The 15,191-nt window shown below is 43.1% G+C and overlaps 1 protein-coding gene across 2 annotated transcripts in view; it reads left to right on the top strand.

The window, feature by feature from the left end:
• STXBP6 (syntaxin binding protein 6) overlaps nucleotides 1–15,191 on the top strand; it is a 251,706-nt gene that overhangs the window by 4,536 nt on the left and 231,979 nt on the right. The gene's annotated exons all lie outside the window — the stretch shown is intronic.

The following is a 15,191-nucleotide window of genomic DNA, read 5'->3' as shown; positions in this document are numbered from 1 at the left end:
AACTGACGTGCAAATAGAGCAACTTCCAATTGACAACATTCTAAAACAAAACAAATTTGGTTCCTTACGCCAGTAGAAAATAGTTTCTACCCCGTGCTGTCCAGCTGATAGAATTAAGCAGCAATTGAATTAGCTCAGCAGTTTCCAGAGTACTTCGTCAGAAGAGTCAAAAGAATGCTATCAGGGAGGTGTTAATAGGTGTGCTCTTGAAAAGGGCAGATCAATTTGGAAGCTCTGCCTGTTATTTTTCCCTCTTAGAGATTCCCACCATGTGCATCATCATATCAAAGTCTCTCAGAAGTACTAGAGTTAACAGTCCCAACAATTGTGTTTATTCAATTAAACGCTTCCCAGAACACATTTTTGAGGTTATGTGTGGATCTTCTAGTATTCCATTACCAAATGAGCACATTCCCTCAATTGTGATACGTTATTTAACATCAACTATGGATGGAGTGGTTTCACCTAGTATATAGGGGCATTCACTGAGCATGAATATTCATTGATTAATGGCTCTATACGTGATTACTGTTTTTTTTATTTCAGGGTAAAGAGAAGCCATTGTAAGCTATGGTGGCTAGGAAAATCTCCATGGAGGGGATAGACTGAAAATATAAATGATGGGTGGTTGTACTTTTGTAGAGAAGAGAAGGGCATTGTAGGTTGGTGGCATAACGTGGTGGTGGTCAAAGAACCTGTTCTTTCTGGATTCTGTGAATTCACTGAAGTAGCCATGAGTTCCGGTGACCACGGACGAGCTGCTTGTAGATAAAGAGGAGGGGAGGCACGATATTCTGGTTGAATACATGGGATATCAAGAGAGAAAGTATTTCTAGGCCTTTCGAGGAAAGTCGGTCCAAGTACAGAGGGAAGTCCAGCTAAAGAGTCTTGGGTATTTGGGAGATGAGCTTTCCAGGAAGAGGGGTTGTGACTGGAGTTTCAGAAAACAGCACAAAGAAAGAACTCTTACAGTTCAACAGTAAAAAGGCAACCCTATTTTAAAATGGACAAAGACTTCAAATAGACAGCTCTTCAAAGAAGATACACAGATGGTCAATGAGCAAATGAAAAGATGCTCAACACCATTTAGTCATTGGGGAAATACATCAAAACCACAATGAGATACCACCTCACACCCATCAGGATGGCTGTGATCAAAAAGACATATAATAACAACTGTTGGTGAGGATATGGAGAAATCCGAACTTTCCTATATTACGTTGGTGGTGGGAATGTAAAATAGCACAGCCACTTGGGAAAACAGGTGGTTCCTCAAAATGTTAGACATAGACGTACCTCATGACCAGTTTCACTCCTAGGTATATACCCCAGAGAACAGAAAATGTGTTCACACAAACATTTGTACACAGATGTTCACAATAGCATGACTCGTAATAGCCAAAAAGTGGAAACAACCCAAATGTCCACCAGTGGATGAATGGATAAACTGTGGTGTACCCATACAATGGAATACTGTTCAGCCATGAAAAGGAATGAAGTTTGATTCATGCTACGTGGATGAATCTTGAAAACATGCTATATGAAAGAGGCCAGACACAAAAGGCCACATGTGTATGATCCCATTTATATGAAATGTCCAGAATAGGTGAATCTATAATGTCAGAAGGTACATTGCTGGTTGCCAGGAGCTGGGGGGAGGGAGGAGGGGAATAACTCTTGATGGGTACAGCCTTCCTTTTGGGGTGCTGAAAACATTCTGGAATTAGAGAATGGTGATGATTATACAACTTTGTGAATAGTCTAACAACTGTTGAATTGTACACTCCAAAAGGGTTAATTGTGTGGTGTATGAATTATGTCACAAAAAAAAAAAAAAAATAGCAAGAAGGCTCCTGGCTGGAGCTAAAGGAGAAAAATGAGAAAAAAAGTGGTGAAAGAGATCTAGGAATCGGGTATTCGTTTCAGGCCAGATTTTCTCTGTGGGGGGAAAATATCTAGATAATTCCTTCATCCTTGCTTGTTTTTGGGTCTTCTAGGATTTTCCTGTGCTCTTTGTTGCAAAAGTCCTTTCCCCGAATTAAAAGCGTTTTGTGCCAACTTGCTCCTGAGTCAGTGGGATGGTTTTTGTGGCAGATGTGCCTTGTGATCTTCAGAGTGGAGAATGTTCCTGGACTTCCCTCCAGAGGCAAATTCCATATTTAGGCTTCCTGGTTGCGAACCACCAAAGGGTGATAGGTTGTGCTGACTTGGCAGTTAATCTTTAGGTTCTCCCTTAAGATTTGACCGTAGTGTCATCTTCCAGTTTGTCTGTGGAGCTCTGTCAAGACTTCCCCTTTAAAAAAAAAATCTCTGTATTAAGCAGGGTTTAGGTGCCACTGCTGGCACCACACCAGCATCAAAGTGTTTGGACCCCAAAGTCATAATACTAAATGAGCCTTTAATGTCACCGAGGCGAGGCTGCCATCCCCTTGATAGAGATGTTTCTCCTCTCTTTAGTGGTGAGATGTAGCTGGGCTTCTCAGACTCGCAGGCAGCAGCACTGGGGATCTCGTTAAGGTGCCGAATTTGATTCAGCAGGCCTGGGTTGGGGCCCGAGATCCCGCCGTTTTAACAAGCTCCCGCTGAGATGGTTGCTGCTGGTCCACGGACCGCTCTGAGTAGAAGCTGATGCAGCGTGGAGCAGATGGCTTTGGACTAGGACAGAGCTGAACAGGAGCTGTGGCAGAGCCACCAATTTGCTCAGGGAACTTGGGGCAAGGTAAGTAACATGGGAGAGACAACTTTCTTTATTATTTTTTTAATCTATATTCAAGTTAATATACAGTGTAGTCGTGGCTTCAAGAGTAGAGCCCTGTGGTTGCTTTCTGACATATGACAGCCAGTGCTCGTCCCCAAAAGTGCCCTCTTTAATGCCTGTCACCCATTTAATACCCACCCCCCACTCCAGCAGCCCTCAGTTTGTTCTCTGTATTTAAGAGTCTCTTATGGTTTCTTCCCTCTCTTGTTTTTATCTTATTTTTGCTTCCCTTCCCCTATGTTCATCTGTTGAGTTTCTCAAATTACACATATGAGTGAAATCATATGCTACCTTTCCCTGATTTGTTTTGCTCAGCATAATACACTCAAGTTCCAACCACATTGTTGCAAATGGCAAGATTTCATTCTTTTTCATCTCCAAGTGGTATTCCATTGTGTGTGTGTATTATCCATTCATCAGTTGATGGACATTGGGACTCTTTCCATAATTTGAGCCACAGCTTTCTTATCCGTCAGATCAGAGTAAGACCTAGCGCGTAGAAAAGTACGCACTACAATGTGCCTGGAATGTCACGTATTTGCCTTTTCCTTCCCTCAAGGGCTGAGAATTCCACAATTAAGACTAAAGGAAAAATATACATGGAAGAAAGCCAAGGGCTTCACAGAGTGTTTGATTTGTGTGGATGGAATGGAGAGAAGATATAGGGGACAAGGTATGAATCCTAGTCCTCGGGGCAACATTAATTTGCTTATTGGTCTTCAAATGAGCATAACTTTGGTAAAGTCACTGTGCTAGTCTCAGCTGAATCCGGATAACTTTTAGTCAAGGTTGGGCCTTTACTCAGCTCTCATGGAGTTGATTTCTTTTTGACCAGAAGATCATCCCTCAACTGCTCTGTGGGTGCTCCCATTCCTTAGTATGGTGGTCTCTTCCCATCCTTGCCTAGCTGCCTTCCCCCCTGACTTACTGATGTTTATCTCATGCAGATGAGAGGAAATGGCGCTCAAAGGTAAACCATTAAGTTTCGTGAGCAGCTCAAACATAAACCATTAAGTTTCGTGAGCAGCACGAGTGAAAGTTTCTGGGGGTGAGGGTGAAAATGTTTACTTCGTTGACTTGAGAAAACCTAGGTGTTTCGTTAATTTACCTAAACTCTGGGCAGGTTGGATTGAATTGGATGAATGGGTAACAACTGAAGAGGAAGAATTGGGAACTAAATCTTGGCACTGGCTGTAATTTTCCTACCTGGAGCCTGTATTACTTGGCCTCACTGGGCCTCAGTTTCCTCTGTGTTATCAGGGACTGGCCTGGCTCATGGGGCTGGCTTTTGAGGCTGGCATGCACAGCACCTGGGAGGGCATTCTGAGCTCTAAGAGGACTCACCTCCGTGAAGTATGCCCTGTGACTCCCCAGTGCTGGCTTAGGTAATGGCGTCTGCATAGGGTCACACAAGGTGAGTTGTGGTTTGTTAACGTTCGCTCTGTTTCTATCTTCTTTATCATCATTTGAAGTGAGAGGAAACAAGAGAATGTGTTTACATTTCAATTAAGTTGACAGATCCTTCTCACTTTCTACAGGGAAAAAATTCACACAAACAGTTCCTACGGTTTTAACAAAACCCCAAGTGCAGTAAATCAAACTGGTTTCTAAGACCTCACAGCCTGAAATTCATTGCTTTCCTGAGGTTGGTAATTTCACCCCATGAGGCCCTGTTTTCCCACCTTGTTTGACTGTTTTGTGGATTGCCACGTGTGGATATTTCATGCCTGATTTTGAAGAAAATGAGATTGTTCACTTTGTTATAGCGCTAGGGCTGAACATTTAAACTGATGTTGCATCAATATCAAATAATCAAAGGCAAGGTATTCAGTCTGCAGCTGAATATACTAGGTCTCACTGCACTTACTGTCCTTCTGAAAGGTGGAGGTAGAGTGTCACTGGAATTGGGAAAGATCTGATTTCTGAGGCGAGCGAATGTGTGTGCTCTAATCTGGTTGCCTCTCCTGACCACTGTTGGTAAGGAAAATTGGTCAGAGAGGTTATGCCTCAGCAATCTCTTTGTTTTTAGACCGCCTGGCAATGTGTTGCTTCACACAGTCTCAGATGAAAGCCAGCAGTATCTAGTGGTTGAGAAGTTAATATTATTTTTGAAGAATTTAATCTACCCTATCATTAAGTCGCAATAAGGAAGCTGTCCTGCTAAGGAGGAGCTAGGTATATGAAGCTGGGTGTTCCTGAAGTAAGGCCTCTTAAAATTAAATCCTTATGCAACTACTGTATAACAATAGTTATTAAAAGAAAAGAAAAACTACCCTAAGGTAGAAATTTGGTGCTTATAAAAAGAGCTCAATGCTCATAAAATGGGCGTATTTCCAAATTCATCCACATTGTCAACCACACAGTCACTGGTCTGTCTAGTAGCTGATTTTTAAAAATGGGACAGGGAATTCTGAATTCAGACACCCTTTTTTGGAACAGCTCTTGCGCTCAAGATCCCAACGGCTGGGATCTTCATTTTCGTATCCCCGAGGCCTAGCATGTCTGACATATAGGAGAGAATCAATAAAAATATACTGAGCTGGACAGCTGCTTTCTCCTGGGATTCCCTTCCACTGTCTAGTCCCTTAGTTTTTCTGTCAGTATATTATTTTTACTATTTAATAGTTCCCTAGAGATTATTACATGCTAACATAGTACCTAGGTTCTAAGCACTTCATTGATACTGATTCCTTTTGTCTGCACGACCCTCAGAGGTAGGTACTGTTGTATATTTATCCCTACTTTACAGTTGAAGAGTGTGTATCATTTCCAAAAGTGACCTGAAAAGCGCCGTGTTTAAGATGGAAAGCTCATTACAGAGCAGCTCGTGATACGGCTGTGCAAATGAAAAGTGTAATAACTCACGTTGGCATGGAAATTTCATAAAGAACCTATGCTGCTGGCCCCTAAAACTCTTGAAAGTAACCCCCCAGAGCTCCTCAAAATCTCCTGAACTGTCCTCAGTGTCTCCCGCTTTCCAGCTGCATCCACCATGTATGTGGTCACGTCCTGCCGGCATATGGTCTACAAAGTGCTCTCACAGGATCTCATCTTTTTCTAGATGACAGCAGTGAGGCCTGGAGAGTCAAACTCCTTCTGAGGCACAGGATCGCCTGGGTTGGCTGGGAGCAGGACCCCGTGCCTCTTGCTCTTCACACTAGGCCTGAGTGCTTACATAAATTTATGCTAAGGGACAGTTGAATTGGTTTGCCCTGTGTGGCTTCACACGGGAGGAGGCGAATAGATGGGTTTGAAGTATAACATACACACAGAAACAAGCGCTAATTACGTGGGTACCATTAAGGGAACTCACTCTATGAACATATCCATTTAGTCTTAGTACAGGTCAAGAAAGAGAGAGAGCCACCAGCACCCCAGAATCTCTCCTTGTGCCGGATGGTTCTGTCCGCCTCCATGGTAGCCACTCTCCTGACTTCTAGTACTACGGATCACTTTTGCCTCCTTTTGAGTTTTATATGAATACAGTCATTCTTCTGTATTCTTTTGTGTCTGACTTCTTTCTCTCAGTATTGTGAGGTTCAGCCATATTGCTCATGTAGCGTAAGCTGGATTGTATTCTGTTGTATTAATATACCACAATTACTAATTATGGACATTTCAGTTGTTTCCCATTTGGGGGTTGTTATAAATCATGCTGCTGTGGGCATACATGTGTGTATGTCTTTGGTGCACATAGGTATGTATTTCTGGAGTGTGCATGTGGGTATAATTGCCAGGCCTTATGATAGGAGTATGTTTAGCTTTAGTAGATACAGCCAGGCAGTTTTCCAGTATGCCATTCAATTTATAGTCCCATCTGGTGTGAATGAAGAGTCCCCTTTCTCTATTTTGTTGCCAGTACTGAGTTTGATAAGTCATTTTAAATTTAGCTCTTCACATGTTTGTGTAGGGGGGTCTCTACTTATGGTTTAAATTCATATATCTCTCGGGCACCTAGGTGGCTCAGTCGGTTAAGCAGCCGTCTTCAGCTCAGGTCACGATCTCACGGTTCGTGGGTTCAGTTCCCCCATCGGGCTCTTATGCTGACAGCTCAGAGCCTGGAGCCTGCTTCTGATTCTGTCTCTCCCTCTCTCTCTGCCCTCCCCCCGCTTGCACTCTGCTTCTCTGTCTCTCAAAAATAAATGAACATTAAAAAAAATTTAAATTTGGGGCGCCTGGGTGGCTCAGTTGGTTGGGCGTCTGACTTCGGCTCAGGTCATGATCTCATGGTTCATGGGTTGGAGCCCCGCGTCGGGCTCTGTGCTGACAGCTTGGAGCCTGGAGCCTGTTTCAGATTCTGTGTCTCCCTTCTTTCTCTGCTCCTTTCCTGTTCATGTTCTGTCTCTGTCTCAAAAATAAATAAACATTAAAAAATTTTTTTAAAATTTAAATTCATATATCCCTTATCACCTTGTGAAGCTTAGTGTCTTTGCATGTGTATATTGACCTGTGGATTATCCTCTTTTGTGAAGATCTCTTGCCTATTTTTCAACTGTGTGGTTTTACTTTTTAAAACAAAGTGAGGATTCCATAGAAACATCTATGAAAAGTCCTTGAAATCTATAGTGATGGAGGTCACCTGTCAGTGATGTCTGATTGTGTTCTCAAATACAATTTCTGGAGAATCCCCACTGAGGGAGTCACAGCTGGACAAAGTGGGTGAGGACCTGAAGAGGCATGAAACCCTTAGCAGGGAACTTGCTGAAAAGCTGGCGAGTCCCAGGGTGTATGGCTCACGGCAGTTGTAAAGTTGTGAGGCCACCTGAAAGGTTAAAAGCACTTAACCTACAAATGAATTTGCCTTTTATGGAAGTCACTCTGGATGATTGTAGACCAACTCCAAAAGTATGGCTGAAACATTTCTGGAGTTGCTTTGAGTACGTCGGTTTGGATATTTTTAGTTGGTTTTAAAAATGCCCTTTGAGCCTGTATTTGATTTAGGGAAAGAGCAGAAGACCTCCCAGAACCCAGTCTAGTGAATAAGGAGGATACTTCAATGGGTGACTTAAAAACAAAACCTTATTCGTGAGGCTTGCCTGCAAGAGACGAACTTCCCTGCTTGGGTGAAGAGGGCAGATTTAGCAGGGAGGAGAAGGCCCTGCACTAAGTACCTTACTCTCCTGGTCTCTTCTCATCTTTATAGTAACTTGTGAGCTACTTAATGCCGTTAGAGATGGAAAGTCAGAGAGTTAGAAAGAAAAGGGGAGCATGATTTAGGAGTCCAGCCCAGCTCCAGCTTACCCCAGGGCCACTAGCTTTGCTTTTTCCCACCCTGCCTCCCCTCTGACAAAGTGTTGAAGGAATTTCAAAATGTTACATCCAGAAAAAAATGTGCTGCTGGTGAAGATCTGTTATAGACCCCCAGGAGCTGCCCCGTGGGGTTTTGAGGGGATAGAAATCAGTCAAGCTTCAGAGCACTTGCCTTTCCCAAACACAATGCCTGGGGCCGGGCTGTTGGCTGTTCGTGGAGCAGCCTCAGGCCTCTCAGCATCCTGCCAGAACTAGTAGTCTGACCGGTAGGCCTTACTCTGCCTGCTGTTTCTTCTTCGTGACTGGCAAGCAGCTGCCCAGGAAATGCTCTTAAGACCCGTTGATGAATATTGTCACTGTTGGGAACTATATTCTGCATAGAAAAGAATCTTTTTTCCGGATACGTACTTCTACAAAATCTGAACAACAGAGGCAGAACGCTGTTGCTCTTTAATAATCATTCATTCTCAATCTTAAAGTCATCCATTAGTTCTCCCTGAAACACGGTGGGTTAATGCCTTTGGCGTTCAGTACAGACCTTCCGAAATTATCCCCGAGAAGAATACCCCGGCAGACCGTTTGAGATAGATCCCAGGGCATCCAGCTGCCCGTAAGATGTGAAGGTCCTAGGAGAGCCGCCAAACACACTTGACCCTCCCAGAGGCTTGTTCTTATCCTTTCTGACTCACAGACCCCAACAAGCTGGCCCTCTTCCACTGAGCCTGGAAATGTTGTCTAAAAGCTGAATACATAGAAAGCAGAAGCGGGGCGCCTGGGTGGCTCACTTGGTTGGGCGTCTGACTTTGGCTTAGGTCGTTATCTCGCCGTCTGTGAGTTCAAGCCCCCGTGTCGGGCTCTGTGCTGACAGCTCAGAGCCTAGAGCCTGTTTCAGATTCTGTGTCTCCCTCTCTCTCTGACCTTCCCCCGTTCATGCTCTGTCTCTCTCTGTCTCAAAAATAAATAAATGTTAAAAAAAAATTTTTTTTAATAAAAAAGAAAGCAGAAGCTACAACCTATTTTTCTGGCTCAGAGCAGTGGCAGAGAAGCCTCTGGACTTCTCTTGAGATGGCACAGTAGAATGGTTTCTTTGTTTGCTGGTTTCTTCATACTTAGCACCTATATCCTGCACAGCCTTGGTTTTCAGGACAAAGTCCTGGGTGATGGGTAACCAGATAACCGAATCCTTTCCACTGCAGATTAGAATTTTATTTTGTTCGTATCCACACAGTTTTCCCTGGATAAAATGAGGTGCCTGAGAAAAAAAAAAATGTGAGGACATTTTAATGCAAAACCTTCGCGGGTAAGATCCTTATTTTCCTACCACATTTAATTCCTGTGGAGGATTCCAGGGCAGGCGTGAAAAGCTGGGTGTTACTATGGAGCAGTTGTCCCCAGTGACTGAACACCTGCTGGGGCCGCCTCACCTGTTTTCTTAGCAGATTACATTATCGTATGCACGTGTGCAGTTTGTACATCCAGGACTTGGACTTGGCTGGTGAATGTCTGAACTTATTCACCTCCTGCCAAAAGAAAGCATATAAATAGTGCTTTGTCTTCTGAGCTTTACAGGACACTGAGTAAACACAAATGTACACTGTGATGGGGCCGGGAGGGCGGGGCAGGGGTAGAGAACCGCCCACATCCTTATTTTTTGAGTGGGTGTAACTAATGACTAGTTCCTGGATGTGTACCTAGAATGTAGGTCATGGTTCCACTGTCATCTCTGGAAGAGCTGCAGTAAGCACTGTCTCCTTATAGGTCACTGTGTTATCTTATAGGTACAAGTGTCTAAAGTTCTTTTTCCCTGAGAAGTTTTCTACAGAGGTTTTTGTTTGTTTGTTTGTTTTTAAATAAGCATCTTGGTTTGGGAATAAGGAAGTCATTCGGTGAATACCTGAGGCTTCCTTAACATATTAATCATACTAATGGTTAATCACCGCACATATGTTGTGTGTCAGGCACCGTGCTAGGGATGTTTTGTGGAGGCATGCCTCTCTTCTTGCTAGGTGATTGATATGCTACCCACTTCATGAGATGTTTCATAAAGCCGGTTACATCTTCAAAAAAAATGTTTCATGGATTCTTCCAACTCAGTTAGGTGCTATCGTTCGCCCCATTTTACAGAAACCAGGGCCGTAGTTCCTTGGTGCTGGGCTCTACAGCCCATCAGTGTGACTCTGGGTCAGGCCCTTGAACACCACACTCTGCTATCCTGAGACAGGGGGTTCTGGCTGGGCAGAACCCGGGGCTGCTCCTGAGACACTGGATATCGGGAGAGGGAAGATCAGACATTACTCAATAGAAGGTATATCGATGTGGGCAACGCCTGCGTTTTAAATACGCTTAGTTTAGGTGAGCAATGGGGAAATAAACTGCGGCAGATTTTGAGAAGAAATGGATTGTTGGGGAGGGAGAGAGATTTCCATTGCCATTTCAAGTAGCGGGGATGATATTCAGCTTCATGTAAGGGTGCTGACCTACATCCTGGAAAGGCTTCCACAGAGATGGTGTATTTGTCAGGGGTTCTTAGGAGCAGTTTTTCCCAGAACAATGGTTTCAATAGGTTTGTGGGTATTACCTCCTTGCCCTGCCTTTATTGAAGGCAGACATATACAGGGCCACTCACCTATGTGGAACCCGACTTCTTTCCTTCCTTACTTCATCTCTAGACTTGGGAGAAATAAGGAGAGCAAAAGATATGATAGTTCCCCTTTCCTTCCTCACATGGATGCCACGTCACAGTGCTGTGTTGGGGTGGAGAGACCTTGAGAAATTCCCAGGGAGAACCTCTTGTAAAAGGTGAGAGGTCTGGTTTAATTCCTGTAGGAGTCGTTTGTCTGTTTCTTTCTCAGGGCACTTTTTCCATTTTGCTTTGTATTGATCTTATCTCTGTCTTTTCATTCAGCACAAGTGCCTACAAAAAGCTGACATGGCTTCTGCTTTTATAAAAAATATTAAAAGAGACAATATACAAAAATAACTGCATGAAGTGTTCACTGACAGCTATTCTAAGTGTTCTATAGGAGAGGTATGTGTTTGAGGGGACCTGGCCCCGGTCAAGGGAATTTGGGTGGCTTTTCTAAGGAGGGCCTGCTGAGCTGAGACCTGAAGGATGAGTAGGGGTTAAAGAGGCAGGGGATGGCATTACAGAGGAGACAGGATGTGCAAAGCCCCTGTGGTGGAAGGGACCATGGTATGAGTGATGGACAGAAGGCCCCTGAGGCTGGGAATGGAGAATAAGGAGTGTGAGACAGAGTCTTTTCCCAAGAGTCACAAGGCTTTCTGAGCATGGGTTTGAAGTGATCAGATTGACAAGATACCATGTTGATTGCAAAGAGGTTGGTTACAAGGACAGTAGGGGTCCACAAGGAGACGTGGATAGACCAGTTTAGAAATTTTTGTAGTAGTTTAGGAAGAAATGGTGATCACCTGACCAGGTGATATTTACCAGGGAGGTAAAGATGGAGAGAACTGGGTGGATGTTTGGAGAAATAGAGGTGATAAGATTTGGATGTGGTGATGGGTTGGAAGTGCTGGGTGAGAAAAAGGGAGGCCTCAGAGACTATTCCTTGGTTTCTAGATTGCACAGTTACATGATGGTAGTGCCATTCTAAAGATATTGCCATGTCTCCTTAAGCAGACTCTAGACTATTTGATAGCAGGATCTTTTTCTTTTCTCTTTTCTTTTCTTTTTTAAAGTTATTTGTTTATTTTTGAGAGAGAGAGAGAGAGAGAGAGAGAGAGCGAGCATGAGTAGGGAAGGGGCAGAGAGAGAGGGAGACAGAGAATTCCAAGCAGGCTCCGAGCTGTCAGCACAGAGCCTGATGCAGGGCCCAAACTCACAAACCGTGAGATCATGACCTGAGCCAAAACCAAGAGCCGGAACGCTTAACCAACTGAGCTACCCAGGTGCCCCCATAGCAGAATCTTTTTCTAATTTAATTTTGAATCCTCACAGTGTTACTGTTATGTAGTCAGTTAGCTTTTGTTTACTGTATTCTTTGAGGAGGAGAGATTTCTTTAGAACTATGGCATGTGTGCAACTATGAACTTTAGAACTATAGAACTTTATAGTTCTACTTTAGAACTTTATGCTATGTGTGCAACTTTAGAACTATATGCTATGTGTGCAACTATGGCATGGTGAGAAGCTACAGTTAGGGTACCACTTTGTATGTGTGGGGCAAGAGAAAAGTTCCATAGTTGGAGTAGAACTCCAAAGTCATTTAGCCATGTAGAGATATGGCTTCAGTTTTCAAGGAACACCGACTGGGGGTGGCTGAGAGGGTTATTCATAATAACTTTGTGAAATGTGCAGAGTTTTACATTAATTAAAGGAATCTGTTGATGTGTGCTTCCTTTCCCCCGGTATTCCTCCTCACCACTAGTGGGTGCTGTTGCTTAGAATGCTCTGGCCGCTGTGGTGAGCATAGACTCTTGGTAGATGAAGTGTCTCTCTTGGGTGGCTGCTCGTGCGCAGGTAAATGGCTGTGTTTCTTTTTTCACCCAATCCTTCTATAAAGTGGTGGGTCAGTGGGTGACTTTTTGGTTGATGCGACTGTTGACTGGTCTGTAGACTGAGGAAGAAATGAACGAAGGATAGATCTAGTTCCTTTTTTACTGGATTGTTTTAGATTTCAGGTTCTAGGATGCTCAAAGCAGGTCACAACCCCAGGATAGAGAGTGTGCTGAGGACAAATGTGTTTGTTTTTTTTTTAAGTTTATTTATTTATTTTGAGAGAGAGAGAGGGAGGACAAGTGGGGGAGGGGCAGAAAGAAAGGGAGAGAGAGAGGGAGAGAAAGAAAATCCCAAGCAGGCTCCACACTGTCAGCGTAGAGCCTGAGCCAGGGCTCCAACCTATGAACCGTGAGATCATGACCTAAGTCAAAACCGAGAGTCTGATGCTTAACCGACTGAGCCACCCAGGTGCCCCAAGGACAAATGATTTCTTAATCTCAATCCTCAGTGTACATATGTGTAAGAAGGTGGTTCTCCCCACCAACCTTCCCAAAGGCTGGAGAGAGGAAATTCTGGAGTGGTGATTGTCATTGGGAGCAATGCTCCCACAGTGCTTTCTCCTCACAGAATAGAATGCTTTCGCTGTGTTGGTGAGCCTGTTCAAACTGGTTTGCCTATAGTTTGCCTATAGTCTCTTATTTGTCTCAATGGTCTTATAGGTTTTATATTTTCAAGCCTCTTTGTGTTTCTTATCTGTCATATCAGTCATTCTGGAATGCTAGTTTATTTCCTTCTGTCTTTACCACTGTATTTATTCTGTATTTTTCACTCTCCACTTTCTCTTGGATCTCCGTAATAACCATCATCCTTCCCGTCCTTTATTTGGAAGCAGGGCATTTCTTAGGCTCTTTCTTGGGGTCCAAGAGTAATCTTACGGTATTTCTACTCTACTGTGCTGGTCTGTTGTCCTACACATGCTGTTGATAAACACGTTACTCTCTTAAAATAACTAGATGGGGCTCCTGGGCGGCTCAGTCGGTTAAACGTCCGCCTTCCGCTCAGGTCATGATCTGACACTGTGAGTTCGAGCCCCGCGTCAGGCTCTGTGCTGACAGCTCAGAGCCTGGAGCCTGCTTCAGATTCTGTGTCTCCCTCTCTCTCTGCCCCTCCCCTGCTCATGCTCCGTCTCTCTCTCAAAAATAAATGAACATTAAAAAAAATTAAAAATAACTAGATAGGATGGGAAATCATAGCACGTGCCAAATTGTCTTTGTCCTGTGCATTGGGACATACAAAACTAAACAAAAAATTGGGAGATCCACATAGGCATCTTTCAAAAATATTTTGTACCACTTAGTCATTTTTATTTTATAAGCTGACATTTGCATAAAAATGGAAGTTTACTTTTGTGCTCAAATGATTGAAGCACTCTTATTGTCTTCAATTTTTATTTTCTTTGGTTCTAAAGCTTTGATCTTTTAGTTGAAATGCAATTCTTCTCTTTCTAAAAAGGATCTACTCTTTGTATATCAAAATTCATTGAGTTTTTTTACTCAGGAAAAGGGCTTAGCTGTCTAATTAACCCTTTTTTTAACTCTCTTCCACACTCTCATCTCTCAGTGTACTCCATTTTAAAGATGAGGAAACTGAGGCTGTATCGTTCTGTGAATCAATAGTAAACCCAGGACTCTTAATTCCAATCTTTGGATTCCTCAGCTCATTGTGATTCTCTAGGACTTTAAAATATTTTTTTTCATTTTTTTTAATGTTTGTTTATTTTTGAGAGAGACAGAGACAGAATGCGAGTGGGTTAGGGTGAGAGAGTGAGGGAGACACAGAATCTGAAGCAGGCTCCAGGCTCCAAGCTGTCAGCACAGAGCTCGACACGAGACTCGAATTCACAAGCTGTGAGATCATGACCTGAGCTGAAGTCGGACGCTCAGCCAACTGAGCCATCCACGCGCCCCTAGGACTTTAAAATATTTTTAAGATTCTTCATTTTGAAATCTAACTTTCACTTTAGGGTCAGTTTCTTAGAGGTTGTTTCCTTGTGGTAACTCAAACTTTAATGGGTCCAGTACAAGGGAAGAACCAAGCAATGATTTTGTTTTGTTCTAAAATTAATATAAAAATGTGTAGCTCTAGAAATAATATTTATCGAATTAGTAATATTGTTTGTATATATGAATAAATAAATTTGAATTGTCCTAATACTTTATGTCTGGTCTGCCCAGATTTCCACTTGGAGGAAATTGCATTTGTGTGGAAACACACTGTCCTTTCTCTATCATCTTGGTCTTTATGAGGGGTGAATTTTTGGATTTGTGGTTTGTTTTATTCCTAGTTTGTGCAGGAAATCAGGATGTGTCTAATTATCATATAAGGTGTCAGGAAATTCTCATAACAGTTCATTTAAGTCCACCTTAATTAAAAATAAAGAACAGGTTTTATAGCAACAGGATTTTGTTCTTTCTTTTGAAGAGATGATAGGAGTCCGTGAATCAAATGAGTCAGACAAGCTATAGCAATTTCAGAAAGCATGGGGATTACTGCTTTCAAGGCCCAGGAGGAGATGATAAAAACCCAACAGCTCTGTCAGTTTTTATCGTGCCCTGGTGTTTGGGTGGATATTGAAGCTCTGTGTAACTGGTGACCTATGATCTAGCTATTCCCCTTTAAAAGCTGTCTGTTTAAAATCAGTTCTCCTGTTCCCCTGCACAGCTC

This window comes from Lynx canadensis, chromosome B3 (genome assembly GCF_007474595.2).
Source record: "Lynx canadensis isolate LIC74 chromosome B3, mLynCan4.pri.v2, whole genome shotgun sequence".
Classification (NCBI taxonomy): Eukaryota; Metazoa; Chordata; class Mammalia; order Carnivora; family Felidae; genus Lynx; species Lynx canadensis.
The sequence above is the reverse complement of the archived record's forward strand: the minus strand, read 5'-3'. Positions and strand labels throughout refer to the sequence as shown.